General features: G+C 41.7%; 1 protein-coding gene across 4 annotated transcripts in view; it reads left to right on the plus strand.

Annotated features, from left to right (window-relative positions):
- BTBD9 (BTB domain containing 9) overlaps positions 1-18,770 on the plus strand; it is a 493,330-nt gene that overhangs the window by 291,745 nt on the left and 182,815 nt on the right. The window lies entirely within an intron of this gene.

Raw genomic sequence — 18,770 nt, forward strand, 5'->3', positions numbered from 1 at the left:
ATGAAGGTTTAGTTTCTGATATCTAAGGAAGTGTATTTACATATTTAACTAGATAGCATCCTGAATCTTGATTTTGAAATGTTGAAGAAATAACATTTTTGAATGCAACTTTGGTTCACAGTTTATGCAGTGCATGTCTGTAAGCCAAAAACTAAGCTTTTCTAAATTTGAGAAGAAGCTATTGCTACTGAGCTCACTCCCTGGGGATCTTCTGAACGTAGGGTAGCTTGAATTATGTTTGAAATGTAATCTTGTCACAGTAGCTTATGAGACGTCCGGTCTGCTTCCATGCTTTAGCAGAAGGAGAACCAAATCCTGGCGTTATTTTAAAGCAAATTAAGACCACCTGTGGATAATCCACTATTTCAGTTCTTGCCAAGCTGATCATGAGCAAGATAAGGTTATTTCAATCCTACGTATGGTTAAGTTCTATTAAAACTCTAATGATGAATTCACGAGAGTTTAAACTCTTCCTCCTTCTAAATTGTCTTGTTACCTAAATACGTAAAACACTAGTTTTCAGCTTCCATTCTAATTAAGCTGCAAGCCTAGAAAAGAAGAAAGAAACTTGCCTTCTCTCTCCCCACATAATAACTGTAATACAAGTTGCTCTATATATTCAAATTCAACTTAGTTTACAATGTCCTAAACTCATAGTGAGAACAGGGGTAGGCAATTCCGGTCCTCGAGAGTCACGGGCAGGTCAGATTGTCAGGATGTCCACAATGAATGTGTATGAGATGGATTTGCATGCACTTCCTCCTTGAGATGCAAATCTATCTCGTGCATATTTATTGTGGATGTCCTGAAAACCTGACCTGCCTATGGCTCTCAAGAACCGGAATTGCCTACCCCTGAGCTAGAACAAACCAATTACCATATACAGTATACTTAAGAACATAAGAACATAAGCAATGCCTCTGCCGGGTCAGACCTGAGGTCCATCGTGCCCAGCAGTCCGCTCACGCGGCGGCCCAACAGGTCCAGGACCTGTGCAGTAATCCTCTATCTATACCCCTCTATCCCCTTTTCCAACAGGAAATTGTCCAATCCTTTCTTAAACCCCAGTACCGTACTCTGCCCTATTACGTCCTCTGGAAGCGCATTCCAGGTGTCCACCACCCGCTGAGTAAAGAAAAACTTCCTAGCATTTGTTTTGAATCTATCCCCTTCCAATTTTTCCGAATGCCCTCTTGTTCTTTTTGGCCAAATAACACCCACCAAAAATTTATCCAGGTTTATATTTGAGCATTTTCTCATGCTGTTCAGCATTCTTCCCTTCTCCCTTCTCTCGTGTCTGGGAATTCCTTCCCTCCCTCCCCTACTCCATGGTGTCCTTCTTCTTCTGCCACCACCCTCCCCAAACCTGAACAGAGAAAGCCCTCCTCCCCCCTGGGCCTACCATATAGCCCTGGTGATCTAGTGGAGAGTCAGGGCAGGAGTTATCCATACTTCCTGTTGCCCATGCTGCTTCCTTGGTCAAAACGGATGCTTTGACTTCAAGCATCAGTCTTGTGAGATTGCTGCTAGAGGTCACGGCAGCCATTTTGGGATTGGAGATAGCAAAGACAGGAGTGAGGGGAATTGCTTCTGCCCCACATCTCCACAAGAGCTATTCAGTAGATCTGAGAGAGGAGATTCCTCTGTTCAGGGGGGAATATAGGAGAAAGGGAGGAAGTGGGAGATTTAGCGTGGCAGTGGTGGCGATGGAGGGAAAAGGGAAGGGAGGAATTCCTGGACACCATGGGGGAGGAAGAAGGAATACTTGAATATGAACCCTCAGCACCTGATTCTATAAATGATAATTGACCATGCCATTAAAAACCAATTAAAAATGCATTATTTTAATTGTCAATTTGGGTTGCGTGCGGATATCAACGCTGTGCCTGACACCTAAGTCGAGGTGCCCTCCAACACCTAACAATGCCTACCTGGAAAATAGGCATGGTTGATTTAGGTGTCACGGGCATTGTAGTTAGGTAGTTGACCTAATATGCCAGCGCCGTCGCTACACCAGATTCTACAAAGATGCCTAGCAGATCGGTGCTTACAAGTTAGGCACCGCTAGTGCCATTTATCAAATCAGGCCCTAAGCCTGTTTTCAGGTTTAGGAGGGCAGCATAAAAGGGAGCATCAGAGACAAGAGTATTCGTTGATTGTCTGTCTTGTTTTGATCTTTTGTATACCACATATATGGTTAGTGTTCTCATTGATAGCATATTTGTGGTGCCTCTTCATTAAATCCGTTGCCAATAAAATGAAATCTGTATAAACAAGGCAAACTGTAAACATTCAACACATTTAGGGCTCCTTTTACGAAGGTGCGCTAACAGTTTTAGTGCACGCACCTGATTAGCGCGTGCTATTCCGCGCGTTAAGGCCCTAATGCACCTTCGTAAATTTTTTAAAATTTTTTGTTCAGTATTTGCCTACCACCAGCCTAATAATTTATGACTGAGTGTTCTCATTGCACACAACTTTGAATGAGTCCCAGAGAGGTGGTTTATAAAGAAACTAGAAAGCATAAGATCTATCAGGTTCATTAAGTCTTATTGCTAACTCACCAATGTTACGCTATATGTTAATTAAACAAATTCTTTTATTTCGCCTTCACCTATTCAGCTCAAGGAAGAACTACAAAATCAACAACCAGGCTAGTTAACCAGGAATTACAAGAAATAGAATAGATTACTCCAACTTAACAAAGTACCATATGTAAACCGATCTGAATATAAATCAAGGTAACATTTTTCCCCCTCAAAAAAAGGAGGAAGAAAGGTTGACTCGAGGGTGGGTGTTAATATTTAAGTGCAGTGCCCTGCCAGGCTCTGCACCCTGTTCTCCCTACCTTCCTGCACTGCATCCAGCCCCCTCCCCTGCCAGGCTTTGCACTCTGTTCTTCCTACCTCCCTGCACTGCATCCAGCCCCCTCCCCTGCCAGGCTTTGCACTCTGTTCTTCCTACCTCCCTGCATTGCATCCAGCCCCCTCCCCTGCCAGACTATGTAATCAGCCCCCTCCCCTGCCAGGCTCTGCACTCTGTTCTTCCTACCTCCCTGCATTGCATCCAGCCCCCTCCCCTGCCAGACTATGTAATCAGCCCCCTCCCCTGCCAGGCTTTGCACTCTGTTCTCCCTACCTCCCTGCACTGCATCCAGTCCCCTCCCCTGCCAGGCTCTGTAATCAACCCCCTTCCCTGCCCTGCTAGGTTTTGTTTGCTTTGGGAAGGAATCAAGATCAGTGGGAGTAGAGCCGGGAATCCGAGATATTCAGCCGGGGCCCACATTAGCGTGTTATATGGGTTCTGTTTGGAACCCATATAATCCCTAGTGACTTCCGTATCCTGAATTAACCCCAGATAGTCAGTGCCAGTGCCCAGACATGGGTCCCCATTGAATATTTAGGGCTACTTCTACCTGTGGCAGTTAGAATTTAAAGAAATGATCATTGCAGGCTGAATATCAACCTGAAGGTGTTGTAAGCTTTCAACGAAGAGCAAAATTGTAACTGTGTTTATCATGTTCAGAAAATTTTTCAGGTGCATTTCAAGATGGCAGGACCAAAGCTTTAATAAGACAATAGGCTAAGGATAATGAGCTAATTGTACTTAGCCTTGTTGCTGCAAGTATGAATCAATCTGAATGGTGATTATTGAACTGAAAGCCTCATGGATACTATAGAACAGCATTACATGCCCATCCGTTCTGGGATCTTATACTAAAGAAGAAGCTTTATTGATTGCCTTGTTTTAGTTTCTAGCTGGGAGTAAATTGTTCTAAGACACCATTCACCCCAATACAGAATATCTTTGAAATGGGGATCCATGTCAGGAGAGGACTAAGACAGAGCGAAATGTGTCAGCAGTATCAACAGTATGTGGATTTTGAATATAGAAGAAGAATTTTACAGGCAAGATTATTTTTTAAAAATGGACAAACAACGTTTGGATTTATGATTACATATTAGGCTTCATTGATACCTGTCAACTTGTTCTTTGATTGCAGATAGTATAAACATGCTTGTTTAGTTAGTTCTGTTTAGATAATATCTCACCCGGTATTTAACCCAAGGCGAATTACAATTTAAAAAATCATATAATTTGACATCCGTGCATAAAATATCAGAACATGGAAGCGCAGAAAATCAAAGCAACATATTACATAAAAAGAAATATAGCATTTTGTCAACCTTCCACTACTCAACTAAAAACAATCAGATAAAAGGTATAATTAAAAAAAGAAAAAGCTTAAAAAATAAACCTGTACAATATGAGTTTGTGAAGGTCAACTAATTGTTCAGATTTCCTCAAAACTGGCTCTGCTTAAAATTTTTTTTCTATGTACCTTCTAACTTTATTGCCCTTAATACGTGATGATCTTAGGAAATGTAATGTAGGGACTCCTCAAAATGGCCAGACACTGCTGATCTCACTGAGTTAGGTTGGCAATTGTCTGAGGCTCCCATTCAGTTAACCCTTACTTCTGTAACATAAGTGCTATCAGCCGGACTCTAGTTTTTTGAACAACTTTTTGAAGTTAGGACCCAAAGTGGTGAACTGGGTCAGAAACTGGCTGTCGGACAGACGCCAGAGGGTGGTGGTTAATGGAAGTCGCTCGAAGGAAGGAAAGGTGACTAGTGGAGTCCCTCAGGGTTCGGTGCTGGGGCTAATCCTGTTCAATATGTATGTAAGTGACATTGCTGAAGGGTTAGAAGGAAAAGTTTGCCTTTTTGCAGATGATACCAAGATTTGTAACAGAGTAGACACCGAAGAGGGAGTGGAAAATATGAAAAAGGATCTGCAAAAGTTAGAGGAATGGTCTAATGCCTGGCAACTAAAATTCAATGCAAAGAAATGCAGAGTAATGCATTTGGGGATTAATAATAGGAAGGAACCGTATATGCTGGGAGGAGAGAAGCTGATATGCACGGACAGGGAGAGGGACCTTGGGGTGATAGTGTCCGAAGATCTAAAGGCGAAAAAACAGTGTGACAAGGCAGTGGCTGCTGACAGAAGGATGCTGGGCTGTATAAAGAGAGGCGTAGTCAGTAGAAGGAAGAAGGTGTTGATGCCCCTGTACAAGTCATTGGTGAGGCCCCACTTGGAGTATTGTGTTCAGTTTTGGAGACCGTATCTGGCGAAGGACATAAGAAGACTTGAGTCGGTCCAGAGGAGGGCGACGAAAATGATAGGAGTCTTGTGCCAGAAGACGTATGAGGAGATACTGGAAGCCCTGAATATGTATACCCTAGAGGAAAGAAGAGACAGGGGAGATATGATTCAGACATTCAAATACTTGAAGGGTATTAATGTAGAACAAAATCTTTTCCAGAGAAAGGAAAATGGTAAAACCAGAGGACATAATTTGAGGTTGAGGGGTGGTAGATTCAGGGGCAATGTTAGGAAATTCTACTTTACGGAGAGGGTAGTGGATGCAGGGAATGTGCTCCCAAGAGAGGTGGTGGAGAGTAAAACTGTGACTGAGTTCAAAGAAGCGTGTGATGAACACAGAGGATTTAGAATCAGAAAATAATATTAAATATTGAACTAAGGCCAGTACTGGGCAGACTTGCACGGTCTGTGTCTGTATATGGCCGTTTGGTGGAGGATGGGCTGGGGAGGGCTTCAATGGCTGGGAGGGTATAGATGGGCTGGAGTAAGTCTTAACAGAGATTTTGGCAGTTGGAACCCAAGCACAGTAACGGGTAAAGCTTTGGATTCTTGCCCAGAAATAGCTAAGAAGAAAAAATTAAAAAATTAAAATTGAATCAGGTTGGGCAGACTGGATGGACCATTCGGGTCTTTATCTGCCGTCATCTACTATGTTACTATGTTAATAACATTAAATAAAGAATAAACACTCATAGTTTGATGATTTCAAGGCAGTTCACTTTGTTTACAAAATCTTCTCATTCTACCAGCACAACCTAACCAAGGGGAAGCTGGGAGTGTGTCCACACACCTTGTGGGGAATAACACTGTGCTCCACACTTAGATACTGAACTTAAGCTGTATTAAGCTGTCAGAAATGCCTGGTGAGAAGACAATGTTAGACCCAAATTTTCATGCAGCCATATGGTCTCACAAAATGGAGACTGCACCTTCAAAAAGATATAAACAGCATGGAGTTGATCCAGAGGAAGTCTACTAAAAAGGTTGGTGGTTTTTGTCATAAGGAGTATGAAGACGGATTTAAAGATCTCAATATGTATATGTTGGAGGAAAGGCATGAGAAGGGGATATATGATAGAGACGTTTAAATACAATCAGCAAAAAATTGTTATTAGCCTAGTGGTGGGGATACCCCATGAAAGTGCATTTACAATAGGTGGAGAAAAAGCCTCAACTTATCAACAATATACGGACGGCAACCCAATGAGTTCTTAAGCTAGTCCTGCTCTGTATCATAGGCAAAAAACTCCACACATTTCAAAATGTAACTTTTCAAAATGGGACCAAAGCCACCACTGTGCACAGGGAGCCAGAAAAAGAACAAAACAGTTCACTTATCTTCTAAGAACATAAGAACATAAGCAATGCCTCTGCTGGGTCAGACCTGAGGTCCATCATGCCCAGCAGTCCGCTCACGCGGCGGCCCAACAGGTCCAGGACCTGTGCAGTAATCCTCTATTTATACCCCTCTATCCCCTTTTCCAGCAGGAAATTGTCCAATCCTTTCTTAAACCCCTGTACTGTACTCTGCCCTATTACTCCCTCTGGAAGCGCATTCCAGGTGTCCACCACTCGTTGGGTAAAGAAGAACTTCCTAGCATTCGTTTTAAATCTGTCCCCTTTCAACTTTTCCAAGTGTCCTCTTGTTCTTTTATTTTTCGAAAGTTTGAAGAATCTGTCCTTCTCTACTCTCTCTATGCCCTTCATGATCTTATAAGTCTCTATCATATCCCCTCTAAGTCTCCTCTTCTCCAGGGAAAAGAGACCCAGTTTCTCCAATCTCTCAGCGTATGAGAGGTTTTCCATCCCTTTTATCAAGCGTGTCGCTCTCCTCTGAACCCTCTCGAGTAACGCCATATCCTTCCTAAGGTACGGAGACCAATATTGGACGCAGTATTCCAGATGCGGGCGCACCATCGCCCGATACAATGGCAGGATAACTTCTTTTGTCCTTGTTGTAATACCCTTCTTGATTATGCCTAGCATTCTATTTGCTTTCTTAGCGGCTGTTGCGCACTGTGCCGTCGGCTTCATTGTCATGTCCACCATTACCCCCAATTCCCTTTCTTGGTTGCTCTCATTCAATAATATCCCTCCCATCGTATAGTTGTACCTCGGGTTTCTGTTTCCAACATGCAATACTTTACATTTCTCAACGTTGAACTTCATCTGCCATATCGCCGCCCATTCCCCCAATTTGTTCAAGTCCCTTTGCAATTCTTCGCATTCCTCTTTAGTCCCAGCTCCACTAAATAGTTTTGTATCGTCCGCAAATTTTATTATCTCACACTTCGTGCCTGTTTCTAGATCATTTATGAATATATTAAATAGCAGCGGCCCGAGCACTGAGCCCTGCGGAACACCACTCGTGACCCCCATCCAGTCCGAGTAGTGGCCCTTCACCCCTACCCTCTGTTTCCTACCCGCCAACCAGTTTCTGATCCATCTATGTACGTCTCCGTCCACTCCATGGTTCTTCAGTTTCCGATGTAACCAGTGCACTGCTTGTTCTTTATTAAATGAGGGAGACCTAATCTGCATACCCGGAAGAAAATGTATCAGGATGACCGTTCGTTACTTGTGAAAGCATTGGAGTAGTTTATGCAATACTCTGCCCTGCGATCTGTGCTACACAGGACATACTGCACGCAGTCTTAAAACAAGACTGTTTGAACATCGTTCTAACATTTCACACAAAAGACAGGTAGATATACTCACACGACATTGTGTTGAAAAAAATCACTCTTTTGAGGAATTTAGGTGCTTGTATTACATCATATTCCCCTTACAGCTCTTCGTGGGGATGTGAAAAGATTGTTATATCAAAGTGAACAGCGGTCTATTTTCTTTTTGAAAACTATCTGGCCTTATGGACTTAATCAGAAAGTGTGCCTTCTACTGATGGTGAGATCGTTTGTTCCAGTAAATAAAGTTTTTTGACATTGACCCCCTATGAATCCGGAAGTATAAATCCTAGAGCTATTCTGAGCTGTATGTGGACGGAGCAGGAGAGAAGGTGAAACCGGAATGAAATGTCAAAATTCCAAATTGTTCTTTTGCCTGGAACAAACTGCCTGACTTGGTACATCAAGCACCGTCTGGCAGAATTCAAATCCAGACTCAAAGCCCACTTCTTGGAAGCTGCTTTTAATTCCAAACCCTAACCCACCTTCTAAGCCCCAATATCTGTCTTATCTGTAATTCCTTCACCTGAGCAAAGTGTATTGATGCACCTTCATGTCCAGTTTGTCTGTCTTGACTAAATTGTAAGCTCTTTTGAGAAGGGACTGTCTCTTCAGTGCTGCATAATTCTAGTAGCGCTATAGGAAAGGGGGCAACATTCCAAATATAAAAGTAGAGAGAAACAACCGTCAATATCGATTCTTCTGTAATTGATGTGATAGGAGCAAACAGATCTATTGTCAGATTAGTCCATGAGCACCCAGAATAGATCATCTTGATTGGTTGTGTCAAAAACTGATGATGGTCTTTGAAGCAGAGAACATAGTACACTAGATTCTCAGTTAACCAGCTTGATAGATGCTGGATAAATGTCATTTCTGGTTGCTTGAGAGTTACTATTAAAAATAGGCCTATACCATACTATACCATATCAAAAACTGTTCCAGACAAACTACTGGACAAGTATTAGGCAAAGTATGGACATACTCAGGTGTGGCTTGTCAAGTTTACACTTAAATTTCCACCAGAAATTGATTTTAATTTCCTTTTTATTTAAAGAATTACAGGATTTCTTTAGATTTCTTTTTCTGGTTGCTTGAGAGTTCTGGTTAATTGAGTTCCAGTTAACAGAGAATCTACTATATATTTAAGATGGATAGTTGTCTAGCTGCTGCTTTTTTCCCCGATTCCCTATTGAAGCTTGAACAGCATTAAAACAAGATGACACCCGTAAAACTCAATACTGGCAAACTGAAAACAAATTGTAGAAAGTATTTTTTTTTCACACTCTGCACAATTAAGCTGTGGAATAACACAGAAGTGTTAGAAAGAGATTTGGACAAGTCCTGAAGAAAAAGTTAATTAAAATGATAGTTGGGTAGACTTGGAAAAGCCTGTCATGTCCCTGGAAGTGATCTGTAAGAGGTAAGTCTTCTCTTTGATGTCTGCCAGATACTCAGAAACAGAGACAGGATTTAGGGCGTGATGGACTTTAGTCTGACTCTGCTTTATATGGTTTTGTGTGTCACCTACTTTGATTATAAAGCTTGTTTTTAGACAATAGTTTTGAAAGGAAACTCTGGAACTTTTATTTTAGAAATAAATATCACTTACCACTACCATTAGAAAACAAAGTTTTCAATTTTTATATAGCATTTATTTCTAAGACAGCTAATTCCAGCGATATCATAGTTAAGCACCTCATTCCAGATGACTAACTGTGGTGCTTGTGATCCTATTACGTTGGTTGTTTGTGCACTGGCAGATCAGGTTTAAGATCAGAATACTAATTTTGAGAACAATGCACAAAGGGAAGCCATTTTATTTGAACTTGCAAGGTGTTAGCATAGTTTTATTCATAAAACTACTTAAAAGTTTCAAAAACAATCTTGTGAGAATGTCATCCATCTGTTATAGGAGTGACTGTACAAATTATTTTAGATCTGATATTATTACAGGACGCCACCTGTTTTATAAAAGTAACATTGACATCTATGTGCCTTTATAAAATGGGTTACCAGAACCAGCTCCAGCAGTGTGCAGTTGACAACACACAATTATACCAGCTCTGAAATTGGTATAGAGGCCAGCCACTTCATCCCCCAACTCTGGAACCAACTCCCCCCCCCCCCCCCCCCGCAAATCAGATTACAGAACTCATTGATGACCTTCCGGAAAGCAGTAAAGACCATCCTCTTCAACTAAAATTCCAACTGCAATCAACCCCCACCACCCCCTAAAATTCCCCCTTCCTCCTGCACCGACTTCTCCATTCCTAACCTGTACTTAAGTTGTTGTATAGTCTTTGTACTGTCCAAATGTACACTGTGAATGTTGGCTTGTAACCCATTCTGAGCTACTGGGAGGATGGGATAGACATCAAATTAAATAAATAAATAAACCAGATTTTGGATTTGGCACTGAAACCGACTCAAAATCCAGGATCAGGTTTTGGCCTAAAATGCCTGTTCATTTTCAGCAGAACCCAAACCATAGCTCTACTCCCCCCAACAAGCCTGTCCTTCCTAAGCCAGCCTTTACCTCTCCTGACCAAAAACATATTCCTCCCCCAGGGCTGCCCAACAGGTGACCTCTCCTCAGGCTTACCTTTTAAAACACCTTGGTGGTCTAGTGATCTCTTCAGGGCAGGGACATCCTGAGTTGCTCCTGCCCCTGCTTGCAACATTAGGAAAATAGCAGCTGTGACTTCCCATGGCAGCCTCACAAGACTGCTGTGGGAAGTGGCCATGGAATTGGGAATGGCATGAGCAGGAGACAGTGATGGCCTACAGTATTGTGGCTATATTGACAGTTCAATAAGTCTTTGAAATTAATTGTAAAGTGAGCACTCTTTTCTCAGGAATAGGAATTCGTACTTAGTTTGAAGCCCTGCAAGGCTGGTAGGTGTTGCACTGCTCCCCAGTGCGATGTATGAACATGACTCATGCCAAGAAGAAGTAAACGGAGCCACTCAGTCTAGAATATGATTCATTTTAATGAGACTGTCCCACAAAAGAGAACCAGGGCAGTTAAACCCTCAAAGCGTACACACCAGGTAACCTCTCTCCAGAAAATTTATAGTATTGTAATCGATTTTTCAAATTTCATAAATCTTCTGAGTACATGTAAAATGGAAATAAAAAACTTCAGAGCCATGCGTAGTTAATCAACTGACTTTAAATTGTGCATACTTTTCAGGCATCAGTCTCAAAATTTTCCTTTATCCATTAAACTATAGTTTTTGAATCCCAGTGTCCAAAAATAAGTTTTCTTTAAATATACAGTATACATGAATTCACTTAACTACAGTAACTTGGTTTGCAAGTGTTTTGCAAGACAAGCAAAACATTTTATTAAATTTTAACTTGATATACAAGCAACGTCTTGCAATACAAGTACATACAGTATACACGTACTCATCTGGAGTACTGTGTGCAATTCTGGAGGCCACATTACAGTAAAGATGTGTGCAGAATTGAATCGGTTCAGCGGACGGCCACCAGGATGATCTCGGGGCTCAAGGGTCTCTCGTACGAAGAGAGACTGAACAAATTGCAGCTCTACACTCTCGAGGAACGTAGGGAGAGGGGAGACATGATCGAAACATTTAAGTACCTCACGGGACGTGTCGAAGTGGAAGATGATATTTTCTTTCTCAAAGGACCCTCGGCCACAAGAGGGCACCCGCTCAAACTCAGGGGCGGAAAATTTCATGGCGACACCAGAAAGTATTTCTTCACAGAGAGAGTGGTTGATCATTGGAACAAGCTTCCAGTGCAGGTGATCGAGGCAGACAGCGTGCCAGACTTTAAGAATAAATGGGATACCCATGTGGGATCCCTACGAGGGTCAAGATAAGGAAATTGGGTCATTAGGGCATAGACAGGGGGTGGGTAAGCAGAGTGGGCAGACTTGATGGGCTGTAGCCCTTTTCTGTCGTCATCTTCTATGTTTCTATGATATCACCACAACTGAGCCGATGGTTCTTCTCTCTCTGACGCTGCGGAAGTGTAGTGACTGTTCTAAACGAGCGAGGTCTTGCAATACAAGTACATACAGCATACACGCGTCCCATCATCACAACTGAGCCAACGGTTCTTCTCTCTCTGAAGCTGCGGAAGTGTAGTGACTGATCTAAACAAGCGATGTCTTGCAATACAAGTCCGTATAGTATTTTGTATTAAAGTTTTTTAGTTGTGGAACGAATCGTCTGAGTTTCCATTATTTCTTATGGGGAAATTTGCTTTGATATACGAGTGCTTTGGATTACAAGCATGCTTCTTGAATGAATTATGCTCGCAAACCAAGGTTTTACTGTATACACCAAGACAGTTGAAAACCAGATTGTTCTATTGTTTCAAACATGAAAGAAGCATGTTCCAAGAGAGGAACGTTCCCCCAGCAGCCTAAAGCTGCAAAAGAGTACTGTTTTCAGCCATCTCAGTGCAAGATCGAAACTCATCTGAAATTGGGGTTTAATGTCTTGTGCAGCCAGGCAAACTGAGATGACCAAGAAAGACAAAAGACGAACAGCTCTGGGCATGAGGAGCTAACAAGCCGGGACTCTTTGAACCCAACAATCTTATTTTTTGACTGCTGTTATTCATAGGTTGTGGTCAAAACTGTTTGTAATCTCCCTCAAAGAGAGCTTTCTACCTGTATGGCTGAAGAAGTCCGCTATTAGTCTTATGTTTAAAAAAGCAGGGAACAGAAGTAATGAATTAGTGAAAAGTGGTTTTAAATCAACTACCAGAATATTATGGGGCTACAGATTTGCTGGAGAATGGGCAGGAGGTTTCAAGGAAAATCGTACTATGCTCATAGTGGCGACCGCTGAAAATGGAGAGAATGTTTAGTAGCGGTTCAGTTGCAGCCCATATTTTATGGGATGTCAGTGCTGTATTTGACACTATTGATCATGCTGCTCGCTGCTTATGAGGATAAGGGAAGTGGTATCAAGGGAGGGGCCCAGAGTTGGCAGCTCGCCTCATTTTTGACATATTAATCACGGGTTGTAGTAATAAACGGACAGGCTTCAAGAGACGTTCCTCTTCAGCGGCGAGTGCCTCGGAGCTCCCTGTTTTTCACCTTCCTTTTTCAACCTGTGCTTGAGAGAGGTCATCAAAAGATTTCAGGTACTATTTTCTTTTTTGCCACCGACACACAACTTTTTATTCCCCTGGGAAATAACAGAGAGGAGACGTTACAAAGGATTAATGAGTGTCTTTGTGAAAATGAAAGGTGAATGTTTGAGAACAAAGTGAAATTGAATCCAGCAAAAACAGAAACGGTATAGGTGAGACAAGAGGGTAGGAAGTAGGAAAGACCATCACTGTTTATCAAAGATTATATGTGGGAATTAAAGGCTTAAAGATCAACAGTGGACTGACATTGCTTTATAGGTGCAGATAAGACAATTGAAAATGCCATGTTTATCTACGGAGCAAGCTATGAGAAAATTCCGCATTTGAATTACTCGAACATCTTGTATTTGCGTCTTCCCAAAGACCTTGGCAAGGATGTTATTTGCCTTACCCTGAAAAGCAAGGACATGGATTTGTTTGAAACAACATCGGAAAAGCCAATGTCGTTTCATATTTTAGAACAAAGCACTATGAAAAGAACCGAAAATCTGTTCTTTTTCTGTCAATAGTGGGCTCTATTTTTCATTAGCATGTGCTAGTTTTTGAAATAGTACATACTATTGAAGAATACTGTTATTTTGAAAAAATAGTGCTCTTTTAAGAATAGTGTTAATGAGAAATAGTGTTAAATACTGATGTAATAGCCTGAGCAGATTGTGGGGTGAAGCCTATGCACACGCAAACAACAAAAGCTCTTTATTAGTTCAGAAACCTGAGCCCTGTAACTTCACAGGCTCACGGAAAGGCCTGTTCTTGGCTAGTGGCTGCCATGGCCCAAACACAGATTGCAAGTCTTTCTCTAGTCAAGTGTCACAGTCTGGTCTAGAGAGTTGCAAATCCCTCCTGTCCCCAATAGAATCCTGCCTGTCCCCTCCCGTCCCCATGAGGAATCCCCTCCATCCCTGCCCATACTACCATAAGAATTAGCAATTATTTCTGACAGTTTTGATTTTAGTTTTAATTGAGTTTTACAGAAAATTGAAAATAAAGTCAGACATCTGCCAGAACAGGCATAAAACCAAAACCCCTTCTCCTTTCCCTCTCCCTAGTTGGGTGGAGTTGGCATATCAACATACTATTATCCCAAAGTAGTAGATTAAAGGCAGAATTTGATGAACAGAAAGAAGATGCCCGGTGCAGCAATTCTCTCCCCTTCTGCTCCCTCCCTCTCTTTGTCACCCTTCCCCCGGTCATCAGCGCAGCGTTCACAACTCGCTGCTCTTGTTGGCTTCGGGCCTTCCTCTCTGCCGGGTCCTGCCTTCACGGAAATAGAAGTTAGGCAGGGACCTGGCAGAGAGGAAGGCCTAAAGCCAACAAGACCAGCAAAGTGTGAACTCTGTTGCTGCTGAAGCCGGTCCTCAAGGAGTTGACGGAGCACCATAATGCCGACGCACACCACCCCCGCCCCTGTTACTGCAGGGCAGAATAAGCAGAATCTTTTTTTTTTTTTTTTTTAAGTTACATATTTAATGTTGGTACCTGCTGGACTGAAGCAGTTTAATGCAGGATTGTCCGGAGCTGCACAGTTATGCTGCCCAGTTTCTCCTCTGCTCCTCTGCACAGCCACAATGAGTGGTGGTGGGCCTGAGCCAATGAGATTTTTGAGGGGAGGTCTCATGCCAGGGCTTACTACTCGGAGAGTTCTGCACATCCACCAACCTGTGAGACAGAGCTGGAGCCTGATGGTCAATCAGGAGCACTTCTACAAGGAAGTGCTTCTGATTGGCCATCAAGCTCCAGCTGGGTTTCCCTGATTGATGGATGTACAGAGCTCTCCCATGTGAGTGGCAATCAGCAACTGGTGCACTGAGGGATTGAAGAAACTTAGAGGGAACATTGGAACAAAGGTAGGCCGGAATTTCTGTGGGAACCCCAGAGAACCAGTGTCCATCCCCGTAGGAGTCCCGTGGACATGGGGAGGGTCCCCGTGGGAGTCCAATGGACAGGGGAGGGGGGAGATCCTCGCATGATTTCTACGATCCCCATTCCTGTGCAAACCTCTAGTCTGGTCCCAGCCATACTCCAAAAGAAAGTCCACATATACAATTCAGCATAAGAAGTTGGCTTATCTCAGCCAAGCAGATAACTAAACTAAACTAAATCTTAAGTTTGTATATCACATCATCTCCATAAAGATAGAGCTCGACACGGTTTACAGGTAATTCAATAAATGAGGGAAGGACATAATAAGAAAGTAGAGGTTATGAAGAGGATAGCTAGCTTTACATTTTAAATAGATCGCTTTACGTTTTGGAGAAAAGCCAGGTTTTCAGATGCTTTCGGAATAATTGGAATGAGCCTAGGTTCAGCAGCGGGGCAGGGAGGTTATTCCAAAGCTCTGTGAATTTGAAGAAAAGGGATTTCCCTAATTTACCTGCATACATGACGCCTTTTAATGAGAAAGAGAGAAAAAAGAGAGAGAGAGGAAGAGAGAAAGAAAAAAAGAAAAGAAGAGAGAAAAAAAAGAGAGTGGTAGAGAGAGAGAGAAAGAAGAGAAGAAGAGAGAGAGAAAAAAAAAAATAAAAAGAGAGAGAGGAAGAGAAACTAAACTAAATCTTAAGTTTGTATACCGCATCATCTCCATAAAGATAGAGCTCGGCATGGTTTACAGGTAATTCAATAAATGAGGGAAGGACATAATAAGAAATTAGAGGTTATGAAGAGGATAGGCTTAGAGACCCTGGTGTCTAGGAAGCTACTCTCTCCTGCGGTACTAAGTTTGGTTAAAGTGTTTTATTTTATCTTGATTTTACAGAACCATTGTATTCTACTATTTTAAAAAGTATGTTGATTAAAAATGGCTAGAAAGCTCTACACTTCCCCCTCCCCATTCGCGGTTTCATATAATCACAATTTTTTCTGGGGAGGAGGAAAATAAAAAAAGAAGTCTTAATTTTAAAATAACCCATATTTTTTACCTCCTTGCCACCTTCCCAGCCTTATCTGTGAGTTCCCGTAGTCTCTCGAGACTACGACGGGAACTCTCTACAGCCATTTCCTCATAGCGATTTGCACGGGGCAGGAGCGTAGGAAGATAACTCCTGCCCCGAAAGCCCGCTAGACCACCAGGTAAGGCCGGGAAGGCAGCAGGGAGGTGGGGGTGGGTCAGAGCCAGATAATCACGGTTTTTCGCCATTCACGGTCCGGCTCTACCCGTATCCCCCACAAATGACAAGGGAGAAGTGTATTTGGAAAATGACAATATCAAATTATTAATCTATAATCCAAAGCAAAGTAGACTTTATTTTAGCCACCGTGATAACAAATATCTGTGAGTGGTTGATGTATTCTCTCTGTCAGCACATTTGATTTAATATATTTGCCTCATGTTTCCCCTTTCCGACACCACATCGTAAACAGCTATGCAGTTCCACGAATAGTTTTATGATGCCAGAACTTTCTATGACAAGGACATATAAACTGGCTGTTATGCTTCATCCTTTGTATAGTATTTTGTAATCACATTGAATTACACTAATTAGAAATTTTGCTAAGTAGTTGGGTCACAGACCATTTTCACAAATATACAATTAATAGATTTTGGTAGCTGGCAAACTGTTTGGCTATTATACCGTAATGCAGAATTGTGATCAGTAAAACTGTCTCAAATTGACAATGTGATGAGAGACACGAGCAACATAGAAATTATCTTGAAACCAAGTCCTGCAGCAAAATATTTAGGTTGGAGTCTGAGATTTGCCTACAAGTGAGTCCTCAGTTTGATAGTAATCTCCCAGTGTAGCCTTTTGGCTAGAACATAGATCTGTGAAACCTGGAGAGAAAGATTTGCTTAATCTCCTTCCCTTATTATGTATAAACCAGACAGGTATAAGCAAAAAGGGGGCTGGTACTCAAAAACCAGGCCATTCTTCAGGAATGGGGTGATCACTGAAGGACTCGCCCCACACTAGCCAGGCTCCCTGCAACCCGCTGCAAAATCCATGGAAAGGCAGCACTGAGTGTGGGACAGGCCCGTAGGATCTCTTAGGGAGAGGAGGAGGAGGAGGAGAGAGTGGATGCTGCGGATGGGCCATTTGGCCTTTATCTGTGTTCATGTTTCTATAACCATAACGTTCTATGACATCACAATGCAGGTGTAAAGAGCCTTAGCCTATAGGAAGAGGAGATGCAAATGTTAAGAGCCTTAGCCAATAGGAAGAGGAGGAGATAGTTGATTCTGTGGATGAGCCATTTGGCCTTTATCTGTGTTCGTGTTTCTATAAGACAAAAATAAATATATACAAGCCAAATATCCAAAAAATATATATATCTACCAAAAGATATTCCTATAGTAGACCCAAACACCAGAGAATTCTAAGCTTGTCTCCCATGAGCTATGAAATAAACCAGTCCCGGGTGCATACTTTCAACCGCGAAGATTTTTCCAACACCAGAGGACACAAAGTTATTAATAAGATAAGTGCTGGTTCCTATTTATACAAGAAAATTTGAAGCAAAAAAAAAAATTTTGAACTGTTACTTATTTAACTTATTTAACCTTAAATGGAGTTTTTCTGAGACCAAGGATGTGTTTCTCTATGGCAACTGTATACTTGTCATAGAAGTTTCCCGGGTGTATTCCTGGGAAACACTGAGGTCTTTTCTCCATATTGATTTGGAAACTTATCTTACAGAAGTCTCTGGTGTTTGGGTCTACTATAGAAATATCTTTTGGTGGATATTTACTGGTGGTTACCAGTATATCCCATATCTATGTTTCTATAACCATAATGCTTTATGATCTCACAATGCATGTGTAAAGAGCCTTAGACTATAGGAAGAGGAGGAGATAGTAGATGGGCCATTTGGCCTTCATCTGCCACCATGTTTCTATCTAAATGTTGCATAGGCTGACTTTTGAAACTCACTCCTTAGTCTCCTCCAATAGATTCACAATAGAAATTTACCAAATCATGAGCAATTTTAGAAGAGATTAACAGAGAATGGTTATTTACTTTATCAGACTGTAGTAGGACCAGAGTACATTAAAACTGACTTGGTGCAGATTTAAATCAAATTATATGAAAGTATTTCTTCAGTCGATAAGTAAATGATGGACATTATTTTTTAGAGATCATGGTTTAGAGTACTAGTAGGTATAGTTGAGTTTAAAGGATTTGTTCCAGTTTCTGCATGTCGGATCCATAAAAAATGATTAGCTAAATAGAGATGAGTATTTGCCCTTCATACTCCTGGGAGTAAATGATAGGGAATGGACTCATTCTTCTAAGTGACCCAGGACAGGATGCTGGGCTCTGTAGACGATGGGTTTTTCTTGTACATTTTTTTGTTTAACAGTACAGAGCTCTATAAAAAGAAAATATGACAAAGTAGTATCTAGCTTAATAAAAACATACATAACAACTGTGGCTTTATTTTGCTTTTGAGCTTCGAAGCCCCAGTGACCAATATGTTTTTACACCTATGAGCTGCGGTATAGATTTTAATGTGCTTTATTTGTGTCCCATATAATAAATCAATACATCAGATTAAAATTCCCAAATTACAGTTAAAACAAAGTTGACAAAGTAGGTGGGTAGAGATCTTGCCACACTGTAGTGTAATCTCTTTTTAGCAGCCCGCAAACCATGGTGAAGGAGGAGGGAGTGGAAAGGAAAAGATCTTTTGTATTTCTCCTTTCCCAGAGTAGCTAAAGGGCACAAAACTCAACAAAGCAATATTTCTTCACATGACATGTAATTTACCCCTCCCCCTTTCCTTTTACAAAACTGTTGCAGACATCGAAACCATCACTCTGCGTGGAGACACAGTGCT

Source organism: Geotrypetes seraphini, chromosome 3 (assembly GCF_902459505.1).
Source record: "Geotrypetes seraphini chromosome 3, aGeoSer1.1, whole genome shotgun sequence".
Lineage (NCBI taxonomy): Eukaryota > Metazoa > Chordata > Amphibia > Gymnophiona > Dermophiidae > Geotrypetes > Geotrypetes seraphini.